The sequence below is a fragment of the Engraulis encrasicolus genome, chromosome 16, assembly GCF_034702125.1.
Source record: "Engraulis encrasicolus isolate BLACKSEA-1 chromosome 16, IST_EnEncr_1.0, whole genome shotgun sequence".
NCBI lineage: Eukaryota > Metazoa > Chordata > Actinopteri > Clupeiformes > Engraulidae > Engraulis > Engraulis encrasicolus.
This window is the reverse complement of record NC_085872.1, coordinates 35,744,385-35,757,637: the sequence shown is the minus strand read 5'-3', so window position 1 is coordinate 35,757,637 and position 13,253 is coordinate 35,744,385.

Here is a 13,253-nt window from a genome sequence, read left to right as displayed (position 1 = left end):
CGTGTATGTGTGCGTGTGTGCATGCGTATGTGTCGAAGGGGACTGATTCCAAGCCAAAGTGGCACCGCAGCAAGCCATCCCCACTTCACTTCTCCTGGTCCCCCTTGCGGCCTCGCGGCAGGCCAGGCCCAGGCGCAGACACCAGAGCGATCCATACTGCTGCATTAGGGGCCCGTGAGGCAGCATCGGGTTACGCCTGGGGTCGCTGCCTGAGAGGGTGGCGTGTGTGTGCGTGCATGCGTGCGTGTGTGTGTGTGTGTTGTGTGCATGCGTGCACGCATGCATGTGTGTGTGTGTGTGTGTGTGTGTGTGTGTGTGTGTGTGTGTGCGTGCGTGCGTGGGTGTGCGTGCATGCACGCGTGTGTGTGTGTGTGTGTTGTGTGCATGCGTGCACGTGTGTGTGTGTGTGTGTCTGCGTGCATGCATGCGTGTGTGTGTGTGTTTGCGTGTGTGTGCGTGCGTGTGAATGTGTGCGTGTGTGTGCATGTGTGTGTGTGTAGACTCTGTAGAGAGAAAAAGAGGGAAGGGGGGGGGGGGGGGGGGGGAAGGGGCTTGAGGTGGTTGTGTGGGGGCTTTGAGACCAGGAAGCAGGGGTCCTGGATGGAAAGCAGATCCATAGAAATTGCGTTTGGAGGTCAAAGCCTCTCCTGACAGGGGGGGAAGGCCCGGTGGAGTGGAGAGCAGAGCAGGGCATTATCGCCAGTTTACAAACATCTCCACTGACCCCCGATCGATAGGACAGGCCTCCGCTGCCTTGTTCGGTGATTTCCTCTATTGCATTGCCTGTCTGTTGCCCTGGTAATTCACACCTGGTCTCTCTAGGCCCACTCAGCAAGCAAGCAGCAGTAGCAACAGCAGTAGCAGCAGCAGCAGCAGCGGTGGTGTTTGCTGTGCTGTCTGACCAGGACAGCTGACAGGTTTTCCCAGGCCCGGGACAAAGTCTTCTGAAAGGGCCCCCCGCATAAAATATGTAATCTACTGGGGACCCATTTCTGGGCCAGGGGCGCCACTACAAATGTTGGGCCCCATGAAAGATTCAAATTTTGGGCCCCCAAAATGACAAATGATGTTATCAGCATCCTTCCAGGGGCCCTGTTAGTGCCGTCGGGCCCTTAGAATCTGTAACACCATTCCCCCCCTCGCGGCACCCATGCTGGGACCCATCTCTCCCTGGGCCCGGGACAACTGACCCGCTTGTCGACCCCCTGTCGGCTTCCTTGTGTCTGACCCCGGCCCTCTGATCGGCCTCTTCCTGCCCCTGAGTCCTCCATATAGAGACACTGCAACTCTCTCAATTAGGCAGCTCTGTCCACTTCAGCCCTTTCAGCATGACTGATTCAGATAAGATGGCCTTCTAGTGGGCTCGCTATAGACGCAGGCAGCGGAGAGGAGGGTGGTGGGTTGTGGGTGGTGGTGTGGTGGGTGGTGAATGAGCCACATAGCTGTTGGTTATCTTCCTTCCTGGGCATAAATTTGTGTGTGGAGAGAAAAAATAGAATAGTAGGGGAGACAAAATGCTGCTAATCTCAAAATTAAATGTGTGAATTTAAAGCTTAAGGCGTTATTACTTTTATTTTCCAGATTGGCTTGGTGATAATGGAGCGCAACAGGAATGCCAAAAACCTTCCAAATCTTTTTCTTTCTTTCTTTCTTTCTTTCTTTCTTTCTTTCTTTCTTTCTTTCTTTCTTTCACCAACATTTTTTTTTGTTTTGACTTATAGTTGTACAAAAATGCAAAGCATCTAAATGGGCTAATTTCAGTGTTTTTTTCCCCCTGTTAAATAATTAGAGCTTAGCTAAAGTCGAGGCAGACAAGTGGAATTCTTAGGGAGCCCTTTGGTGGGCTGTCACAGTGCTCAAAGAGGCGGCTTTTGTGCTTAATCTCATGATTACCGCCTTGCTAAATGACTTTCATATCCGCGCGCTCTAAAGAGATCGCCCAATGACATTATGTGGATTTAGAGTGTGGAGCATTTTACGTGGAAGCAAGGCAAGGCCGGGGATGGCTTTTGTAAGACTGTTTATGGTGGGATTACTGTCATTCCCCGTCACAAAGGTTTCCGAAACCGAATGCAAAGGTCCCTGGAAAAAAAAGGAAAAAACTTAACACGACTGCCCGGTCACGCTTCACCTTAGTTAATGACTGCATGCTAGCCTCGGCCTGTACCTGTGTGTGTGTGTGTGTGTGTGTGTGTGTGTGTGTGTGTGTGTGTGTGTGTGTGTGTGTGTGTGTGTGTGTGTGTGTGTGTGTGTGTGTGTGTGTGTGTGTGTGTGTGTGTGTGTGTGTGTGTGTGTGTCTGTGTGTGTGTCTGTGTCTGTGTCTGTGTCTGTGTCTCTGTGTGTGTCTGTGCACAGCCATGTATGCGTGACGTGTGTGTGCATGTATGTGTGAGGAAGACTCTGATATCTATTATGAAAGTACATGTATAGGAATAGACTAGAATACTCAGACAGATGCCTCATGAGTCACATGGTAGGCAAGGTGTCAAACCTTTCCCTCTGTATCCTTGACCCTGCCATTCAATGAGTGCAACACGAGCCGCACTGTGTCCATGTTGTTTTGCATCGCCCTTTACCACCCCCAGCCCAAAGCTCCTAACCCTCAGCCCCTCTCCTCTCCTCTCCTCTCCTCTCTTCTCTCCTCCTCTTCTCTCCTCTCCTCTTCTCTTCTCTCCTCCCACCTCCCCTCTCCTCTCCTCTCCTCTCCTATCATCTCCTCTCCTATCCTCTCCTCTCCTATCCTCTCCTCCTCTCCTCTCCTCTCCTCTCCTCTCCTCTCCTCTCCTCTGTCCGCTCCTCTCCTCTCCTCTCTCCTCTCCTCTCCTCTCCTCTCCTCTCCTCTCCTCTCCTCTCCTCTGTCCTCTCCCCTCCTCTCCCCTCTGGCCCTGCTGTCTGACATAAAGGGCTTGTGCGGGACAGGGGAGAAGAGAGAGACTTTGCCACTACCTCTCGTGCTGATACCCATCTGTCCTTGAGGATCCTGCAAGAGTGCCTGAGGTGTGGAGAGGGGGGGGGGGGTCAGCAGGGTTATAATTACAGCTCATGCAGGCCTTGGCGGTAGCCCCGGGGAGGAGAGGGGGTTCTGTGGGTAAGGGGAGGGAGGTTAAACAGCCAGGGCACTGGAGCATCTCAGGGCATGCTGTAGTTTACCTCACCTCCACCCCGCCACCAGCACTTACCGCTGAAGCCATGTTTGATGTGTGTCATCAAAGGGGTTTTATTGTTTTTTATTTGTTTGTTTTCCTTTTCCCCTGGAAATTACATAAACTTTTGTTGCGAGGTTATGTTCGTGGCTGTGCTTTAGTTTACATCACCTCCAATCACCACCACCACCACCACTGCCGCCTCTGCTGCTGAAGCACCGTTTGATGTGTGCCTTCATCAGAGGGGTTTTTGTGGGGCTTTTGTTTGTTTGTTTATTTTTCCTGGAAATGACATTAACATTTGTTGAGAGGTTGTGTTCATATCTGTGTATGCTGTAGAGGTGTATGTGAATGTGTTGTTATTGTTTGTTTTCCTTTGCCCTGTTGTGCTGGACGACTTACACTAATGTCTGTAGTGTTGAATCTGTACATTACAGTTTTTCTCGATAGGTTTAGCTAATTTCTCGAAACTGAGATGACATTCTCAAAACAACACGGACAAATCCCCAAACCAACTTGCAATTTCCCTCAGCAGAATGGCATTTCTCATTGCTTTCATCAAATGTCAAATGCTTTGTACTTGTCTCAAATGTTTAGTACCAGGGCTTGACATTAACTTTTCCTCTTGCCGGCCACTGTGGCTAGTGGTTTTCCCGAGTCACTAGCCATCCAGCTATTCTACTAGCCACAAATTTGATTTTTTTTTTCTTTATCATGATGTTGTACATCTAATCTCAGAAGAGATTTGCTAAAACAAGAAGATAAAGCACAGCTTTCTACATGGAAATAACTCAGAGAAACTGAGTAACAAACCTCTTTCGTAGATACAATCAATAAGGGGCAAAGTTCAGAATATACTGATACGTGATAACATAGAATAAGCTACCTGCCGAATTGGCTAGTGACACTGAATTTATTACCAGCCACAGCCAAGTTTTACCAGCATTTGGCCAGTTTGCAGGTGCCAGTGTCAAGCCCTGTTTAGTACATCGCTGCAGACGGCTATGTACAAGTTCCCTACAGTTGACACATTGAGCATACATTTAGCACATTTTCCAAATAAATTGACCTTTCTTATCTAAACGAATTAGACAATTCTCAGTCTAATGGTTGCCCTCTCCAAAACATGTCAGCATGATTTCACTGTGTAAGTCATCATATGCAAAGTAGTCTACACAATTGTCAAAACAGTCAAGGACATAATATTTTAAGAATTGCATTACTGTAAACAGTAAATTCATGACAGTGTTCTATAGGCCAGATTGTATTGTAACTTTACTAGTTTGTAGAAAATAATTTTACAACTGTTATTTGGCTAATTTCTTGACATTTTTTTAAAATGACATTCAGTGGAAGGAATTTAGTTTTGACACACGGGTAAACTGGTTTAGGACGGAGTGATATGAGCAAGTGATGAGGATCCATGTAGTTATGCTGAACCATTCAGTTTATTTTGACAGAATGACCATGAATGCAAATGAGCCAAATCAATTGAGAAGGATATATGCCATTTTTATGGTACTGACTATTTATGTGGGAGAAGGTTTAGTGCTGATGCAAGAATGGGCCGTTTTGGGAGATATGACATTTTTCTAGCTATCTGAACTGTTGTGCAGAAGTGTAAGAATGTTTGGCCATGGCAATGGAAAATATCATTTATAAAATATTTTGCTTTAAGTTATTATTTATTTGTAAGTTATTATGCAGACAGTGTATACAGTGTACAGACAGTGTATAAATCACTGCTTCAAAATACTTTTACATTGTCAGCAAATGTTCCCTGACACCAGGGTATATCAGTTCAATAGGGGGATTTTTGCTGAGAGGTTCTTGCCTCTTGTGTAGTGAGGAAAAATGACCACTTGGGGGTGCTAGTTGTCAAAAAGTACCTCTGCGCAGCATTTGTTTGATTCTTCGGAGGGATCAGCATAAGCCCAGCACACGTTAGACAAATTGATTTTGTATACACATCATTGTGTATATACATTTATACCGTAAGTTATATACATATTTATTATATATGCACATACATTTGATGTTGAGTTCTCATTTCATTAATTCTCATTGTGTGTCTTTGTGTGTGTGTGCGTGCGTGCGTGCGTGTGTGGTGTGTGTGTGTGTGTGTGTGTGTGTGTGTGTGTGTGTGTGTGTGTGTGTGTGTGTGTGTGTGTGTGTGTGTGTGTGTGTGTGTGTGTGTTGTGCGTGCGTGCGTGCGTGCGTGCGTGTGTGTGTGAGCCTGCATGTGTGCGTGCGTGCGTGCGTGCGTGCGTGCGTGCGTGCGTGCGTGTGTGTGCGTGCGTGCATGTGTGTGTGAGTGTGTGTGTCACTATTGTCACTGTCTTTATGAATATGTTTAGCTTAAGTGCACATTTTCCAGTCTGGTCAAATGCAATTTCAGTCTTCTGTGCTGACACTTGTTGCATAGATTTTTGACAAGAAAGTACTTTGACTTTTTTATTTTTTTTGCTTTGCCCTGATGAAGACCATTGTGGTCGAAACATGTTGCCTTTTAATTTCAAATATTAGTAGCCACAGTTAATAAAGGCTTTTTAATATACCCCCTTCTTCCTGGTGATATACCACTGAGTGCCTGGGACCTGCTGCTTTCCTACTTTTGACTTTGACTTAAAGATTTACTCAGGTAAACTTTTCAAATGGCAAACACAGTAGGAAAAACTTAAATGAGTAAATTATTTTTACAAGTATGCCATATTTAATTCTAAACGATTTGACAAACTGCTTTTTAAAAATCTTGTATCTTCCAGCATTGATCTCTCACAGCATAATAGTAGGCCTATAGCATGCCTAACTGGTTTCCTTTGAAGATTCAGGGTCTTATTTGCTCTAAAACTTTCAATATCATGTACGGATGATTATCAGCACTGTGTGAAATAATAGGCTGCAAGACAGGGGCATAAAGCAAAAAAGCAACGAGACGGGAGCTAAAAAGACATGAAATGTGCTACTTGAACCTACCGTGGGGCTGACTTCCATCCCCCCTGCAACACAGCAGCCACCTCCACCTCCACCTCCACAACCCCCTCCAGCACCACCAACCTCCACCTCCACCTCCGCCTCCACCTCCACCTCCACCACCACCTCCACTACCACATCCACCTCCACCTCCAGTACCACCTCCACCACCACCACCACCTCCACAACCACCTCCCGCAAACACCTGAATCCACCCCCCCCCCAACACACACACCCCCTTTAGCCCCTGCCCCCCAACCCAAAAAAGCGTACCATACACCTTACACCTTACACCAGCGATTCTCAAAGTGTGGTCCGGGTATCACTGGTGGTCCACAACAGAGCTCAGGCGGTCTGCGAGGGGAATTCTACATTTCCAAGACAAGCTAGCCGGCTATATTTGTAGCATAATTACAACATAGCTTAAGTCTTATAATCACCACAATAAGACAGGCTTGTAAATGTGAATAAAAAGTAAGTGATATGCATCGAAATTATAGCAGTCTCGAATTAGCACCCGTCAACTGTCAATTCAGCTGACAGGTGGTCCCTGAACATTTTTGGGGGGACAAAGTAGTCACCGGTCTGAAAAAGTTTGAGAAACACTGCCTTACACAAACGTTGAGGTACCAGACCAGAGTAGCCCCCTCACCCCCCCAATTCCAAAGCTTCCCTTTGCCTACAGACACCCTTCATCCCCCTTTAACCAGAGACGCTCTAAATGTTAGAATTAACGAATCTTTGCTGCTTTTACCTCTCCCTACCACCTCATCCCCTAAAACCCACACCACCAGAAAAAAAAACCCTCATCCCCTCATCCCACCACCCTCTCACTCCCAGACCCCCCGTTGTCAGGCCGTCCGCCGAGTGCAGACAGAGCGCAGACAGCTGAGCCGCCAGCCAGTGGCGGGATGCTCGGGCCGCGCTATCAGCCGCCTCATCTGTCCCCTTCACCACTCTGCCTTTCATCTCCTGTCAGCACCCCCGGGCCAACACTGGCCCTTTGTGTGTGTGTGTCGGGATCGGGGGATGGGGTTTGTGAGGTTGTGGTGGTGATGGTGGTGGTGGTGGTGTGTGTGTGTGTGCGTGTGCGCGTGCGTGTGTGTGTGTGTGTGTGTGTGTGTGTGTGTGTGTGTGTGTGTGTGTGTGTGTGTGTGTGTGTGTGTGTGTGTGTGTGTGTGTGTGTGTGTGTGTCTGTGCGTCTGTTTGCATGCATGTGTGTGTGTATCTGTGTGTCTGTGTCTCTGTGCTGCAGTGATTGCATTTAAAAATGTGCAGGGTTGGGGGCGCAGTGGTAGGCAGGTAGGTACAGCAGAGGTGAGCCTCTTCTGCTCAACAGAATGGTGAGGGGAGTGGGGTAAAGCGCAGGGCCGGATTAACACACAGGCTATGTGGCTGAATGGCTGAAGCCTAGGGGCCTGCACCAGTCCCCCCCTCTAATTGGACAAAAACTGCAGAATTGTGACAAGATATGATATTGGAAAAAAACATCTGTTGTGTCAAGTATTTTCAATGTTGTTAATACTAGTCTCCACAGTTAGCCAACATGTTACATGGGGCCAGCCGTGGCCTAGTGGTTAGAGAGTTGGTCTTTCAATCAAGGGGTTGCCGGTTCGAATCCCCCCTGACCTCTCCCTACATCTCCATCCATGTCTGAAGTGCCCATGAGCAAGGCACCTAACCCCACATTGCTCCAGGGACTGTAACCAATACCCTGAATAATAATAGTTGTAAGTCACTTTGAATAAAATGAAAGCATCAGCTAAGTGCAATGTAATGTAATGTAAAAAAAAAAAAATGTTATCCTTAATTCCTTGCTCGTAATTATGACACTGCCTATGTAATTTAGTTGCAAGATTTGCCTTCCTCGGGGCCCCACAGCTCCCTGTAGCCTAGGGTCCCCGGGCCATCTTCATCCGGCTCCGGGGGCTGAGATCCAGTGCACAGTTGGGTTGTCATCAGTGCAGTGCAGTACCTACTGTATCTATGTACTCTGACCAGGGAGATGAAAAGCTGCGCTGGCTGATGGACCCCACACACACACACACACACACACACACACACACACTCACGCGCTGGCTGATGGACCCCACACACACACACACACATGGAACTCAATGTCGTTCTCATATTGCACATGAACACAATACAAACGGTGCATACTCAAAAATGGAGTAGAAACACGCACGCGCGCACACACACACACACACACACACACACACACACACACACACACACACACACACACACACACACACACACACACACACACACACACACACACACACACACACACACACACACAAACACACACACAATGACACATGCAGAGAGAGAGAGAGAGAGAGAGAGAGAGAGGAACACACACACAAACACACACACACACACACACACACACACACACACTCACACACACACACACACACACACACACACACACACACACACACACACACACACACACACACACACACACACACACACACACACACACACACTGTTGTATACACACCCACTCAAAATTAATCCACCACCAAGAATGCGTTCGTTCACCACACATCACACTGCCTCAGATGACTCATCTGATCACTGATTCATCTTTTCACTTCCGCACCGCCGGCACATATCAAGCATTCCTCCTCTCTGTGCTGTGCACCAGAGGTTCCAGGGGGTGGGCGGAATTTTGTTTGTGTTGACATTGTGACCAAAATTCGGCGTGGGAACATTATAATTAGGCCTTGTCAAAAACAAATTTCAACACGTGTTGGTCCCCATTTAAAGTAATTAAGGTGTTGATTAATGTCTCTAGCTAAAATCGTTATAATTAATCACTTAATTCGTTTTTTTAGTGCGTCTACACGTGTAGGAATCTACACGTGCGTCTACACGTGTAGGCTTGTCTTGGGCACAGGGATGCTTTAAGCCTTTAAGACACGGCATTATAAATTAGCTGTTACCAGAATGGCAATGACCAAGTCATCAATGTATTACTATAGGCCCCGTGCACTGTCATGGTAGTGTAGTACTATAGTAGTTGACCTTCAATGTCTATTACAGCGTGCCACAGGAGGTACGGCGTGCATTAAGGGGTTAAGAAAAAGAGGTTAAGAACCACTGTTGTATACTGTGGTTATTACAGATGCAAAACGCTCTGTACTTTAAAGACATAATTGTTTTCTTCTCACTTGCCTGAAGTTTACCTAAGCGTTAGTGTTGAGTGGGCTAACTAGGCTTAATCTTGTTGTATGCTAACGGTAAGCACTTGTACCGCTACACTATGCACACACTGTCCTCCTTAAGAACAGAGGGGTTTCAAAACCCCTAATCCTCCATTCTCTGTCTCTCTGTTTCTTTTTTTTTCTTTCCCTGCTTTGCTCTCTCTCTCTCTCTCTCTCTCCCCCTCTTTCTCTCTCTCTCTCTCTCTCTCTCTCTCTCTCTCTCTCTCTCACACACACACACGCACGCACGCGCACACACACACACACACACACACACACACACACACACACACACACACACACACACACACACACACACACACACACACACACACACACACACACACACACGTTGTCGTAGCGTCTTCATCTCATCTTGTGTAAGTTCAGTGGTGCCCACATCCCCCTCAGATTGTCCTCATCTGTTGGATAACTGGGGCGTTAGTCTAATTGGCTACACTAATCCGTGCCATAGGCTTGCGACTGTCACCTTCGTTGGTTTACAGGGATGTGGTCCGTTTTAAGGTAACACTGTTTCTCATGGCTTTCGTGGAGCTATAGGCAAACACCAGACTCGTGCTCAGGCAAACAACAAGACAATGTGTGATCACGCCGGCTTTTGGGTGGGTTATAAAACACACTTGTGTGTTTGTCAATCTCTTGTGTTTTTAACAAGAGCGCCATAATGGGATGTGTGTTGCCACGCCGAGTTAGCACGACAGCTTTACCTGAGAATTTGGAGCGCAAACAGAGAGGGCCCTTGAGCATCCGTGTGTACAGTTAGCAGGTACCCAGGCAGCAGCACACCCTGAGAATGACACTTGAGCAATAGCAGTTCATTGTAAGGAGGTGGGTCAATACACCGTTGTAGACATAGTTCATCACTCTCTGCCACCGTTCCCATCGTTGAAGACACAGTTATAAACAGTTGTGCCAGTTAAGCTGCAAGATATGAGTCAGCCTTCTGCAATGGCTGTGAATGCCCACGCATCCTTTGCCACCAATCCAGGTATGGGATGCCCTGAAGCATAGGAGCATTCCGACTGAGGTCGCCCTGGGCACCGTTTACGGTACGCACTTGTGTGGGGCCTTCATGGAAAATGATGATTCACATGAGTTGTGTGATTCATTCATAAGACTATGAAAGTTTAAACCATCTGTTCTGAAGAATTCATTTTTAATGTTGCATTACAACACCTTCCTTTCAAACAAGGCAGGTCCACCGCTTGGCATACACCATACACGTAAGCAGAACGCTCAGGGCCTCAAACACTTTGCACCCAACATTAAGGCCTCCTAAATTGAGATTTATGTTATTACTAGTTAATAATGGGGGGGGGGGGTCCAGTTATTCTTAGGGCCTCCAAAACCTGAAACAAGGTACCACATGTGGCTATGAATGAAATGCTAAGTAATGCAGATGGAATCAGTCTCTCTCTCTCTCTGTCTCTCTCTGTCTCTCTCTGTCTCTCTCTCTCTCTCTCTCTCTCTCTCTCTCCCCCCCAACCCCTCCCCCCGTGGCCTTGCTTGCGATTATGAATGGACGGGCTGCATACCAGTGTTTCCCTTCTTATCACCTGGACATGGGCCAACCCTTATCAGTATGTTTGCCCACCACAAGTCATCACATACTACATGTGTGCCCCGTAGGCCTACAATACAAGGGTTTTTGCTCCACAAGATACATGCCATACACTTAAGGATCAGAGCAATGGGTACAGAAGAAGAAGAAGTAAAAGAGACGGAAGCAGAGGAAGAAGAAGAAGAAGAAGAAGAAGAAGAAGAAGAAGAAGAAGAAGAAGAAGAAGAAGAAGAAGAAGAAGAAGAAGAAGAAGAAGAAGAAGAAGAAGAAGAAGAAGAAAGAGGAGGAGGAGGATGAGGATGAGGAGGAGCATGAAGGAGGGAGGATGAGAAGGAGGAGGATGAAGGGGGGGAGGAGGAGGAGGAGGAGGAGGAGGAGGAGGAGGAGGAGGAGGAGGATGGGGGGGGCTTTAGGGAGGGGCTGTGTGCATAGGGACATCTCAGACATGGTGATTCCTCTGGTCAACATGGGATCAGTGGACAGAGCAGCGCTGTCTCCTCCTCATCCATCATCCCTGCTGGGAACAGGATTGCAATCAGGAACTCTACATGTTCTGCACTGTGTGTGTGTGTGTGTGTGTGTGTGTGTGTGTGTGTGTGTGTGTGTGTGTGTGTGTGTGTGTGTGTGTGTGTGTGTGTGTGTGTGTGTGTGTGTGTGTGTGTGTGTGTGTGTGTGTGTGTGTGTGTGTGTGTGTGTGTGTGTGTGTGTGTGTGTGTGCAGGCAGTGAAAGAGAGAGGAGAGAGATTGTGTGTGCATGTGTCTATTGACTTAACAGCCGATATGCCCAGTCAATATTTAATATCTATGTTTCTCCACAGCTTTTCTCCTCCTGCTGTCTTGTAGATATCGCTGCTTGTGTCTACATAGAGTCTACCCACCAGGGGGCGCACTTGAGATTTCTATACACTGCTGGCAGAAGGCAAACAGGAAAAGTTTCAGATCTTTTATATGTAGTAATTGTATGATATTTGCACAGATTATAGATAAATATGTGGACCTATTTTTACATCATCAAAGTATATATTTTATACAAGAAGGAAGACATAGGAGAATCTTCAGATGTGGATAATTTTACTGTTTCATTGGGCAAGAGCCAAGATTAATGTTTCGACTTCCTCATGTCTTCTTCAATTGTAGTTGCTCGCTGTCACCATTGTGTGCTATATCTAGATCCAACTGGATCAAACATAATCTGAGAGGAGTGAAAGAAAGCTTGGGGGTTTGAGAAGGGGTGTGGGGTGGTGGTAGTGGACTAATCTTCCTGGCAACCACCCCCCATTTCCGCTCACACACCTCCACCTCCCAACTTTTTTTCTCTCTCTCTCCCTCTCTCTTCCTCAAATTGTAAAGCACCTGTTGCCTGGGGGCAGCCGAGGCTGAACTCACCTGTGCAAACACAAGGGTTTAGAAGGACCGGTTTTAAATCCGCCATGTCGTCTCTCATCCGCAGCACAGCTCCTGTCCAACCTTACCAGCCCCCACACCTCTACCTCCTCCCCCTCTCCCAAACTCTCTCTCTCTTTCTCTCTCTCTCTCTCTCTCTCTCTCCACTGCCCCTAACCCCCAGCCAACCAACCTCCACAACCTCTCCACCACCACACCAGCATCCTCCTGGGGCATTTCCTCTCCATATAGGATTCCTTTTATGCAAGACACCACTCCTGACGCACAGGCCTCCTTTTCTAAGTGGACGTTTCACACACGTATACACGCACAAAAAACAAACAACACACACACACACACACACACACACTCTGTCTTACGCATACGCTCATGCACACGTACACACGTACACACGTACACACGTACACACACACACACACACACACACACACACACACACACACACACACACACACACACACACACACACACACACACACACACACACACACACACACACACACAAACAAAGCACATGCTTGTTTTGTTAAGTAAACATTTTGATACTCATGTTTATGTTGTCCGTCTATCAGGATGTGAGCGCTGATTCGCACGCTGACGAATCCCGGGCAAGCAGCCAGTGTGTGTGTGTGTGTGGATGTGGTGGCAGACAGTGTTTGGTGTTTATGTGTGTTTACGGGCGTTTACGTGCGAGGGAACCAGCTACCAGTGAACTGGCATTCAGGGTCAGACAACCCTATGTGAACTATACATGAGCCTCCTGTCATGCAGTTTAACCCATCTGTGCAGAGCCTATGTTATAACCTTACTGTCACCAGAATTGTAATGGCTATGTTTTAATCTGTTACTAAAGGCTCTCGGATGATGTCATCGCAAAGTTGTTATGATGTAGTTGAGGATTTTCAGCGGAGAGGCTACGCGTGTTGGTGTAAT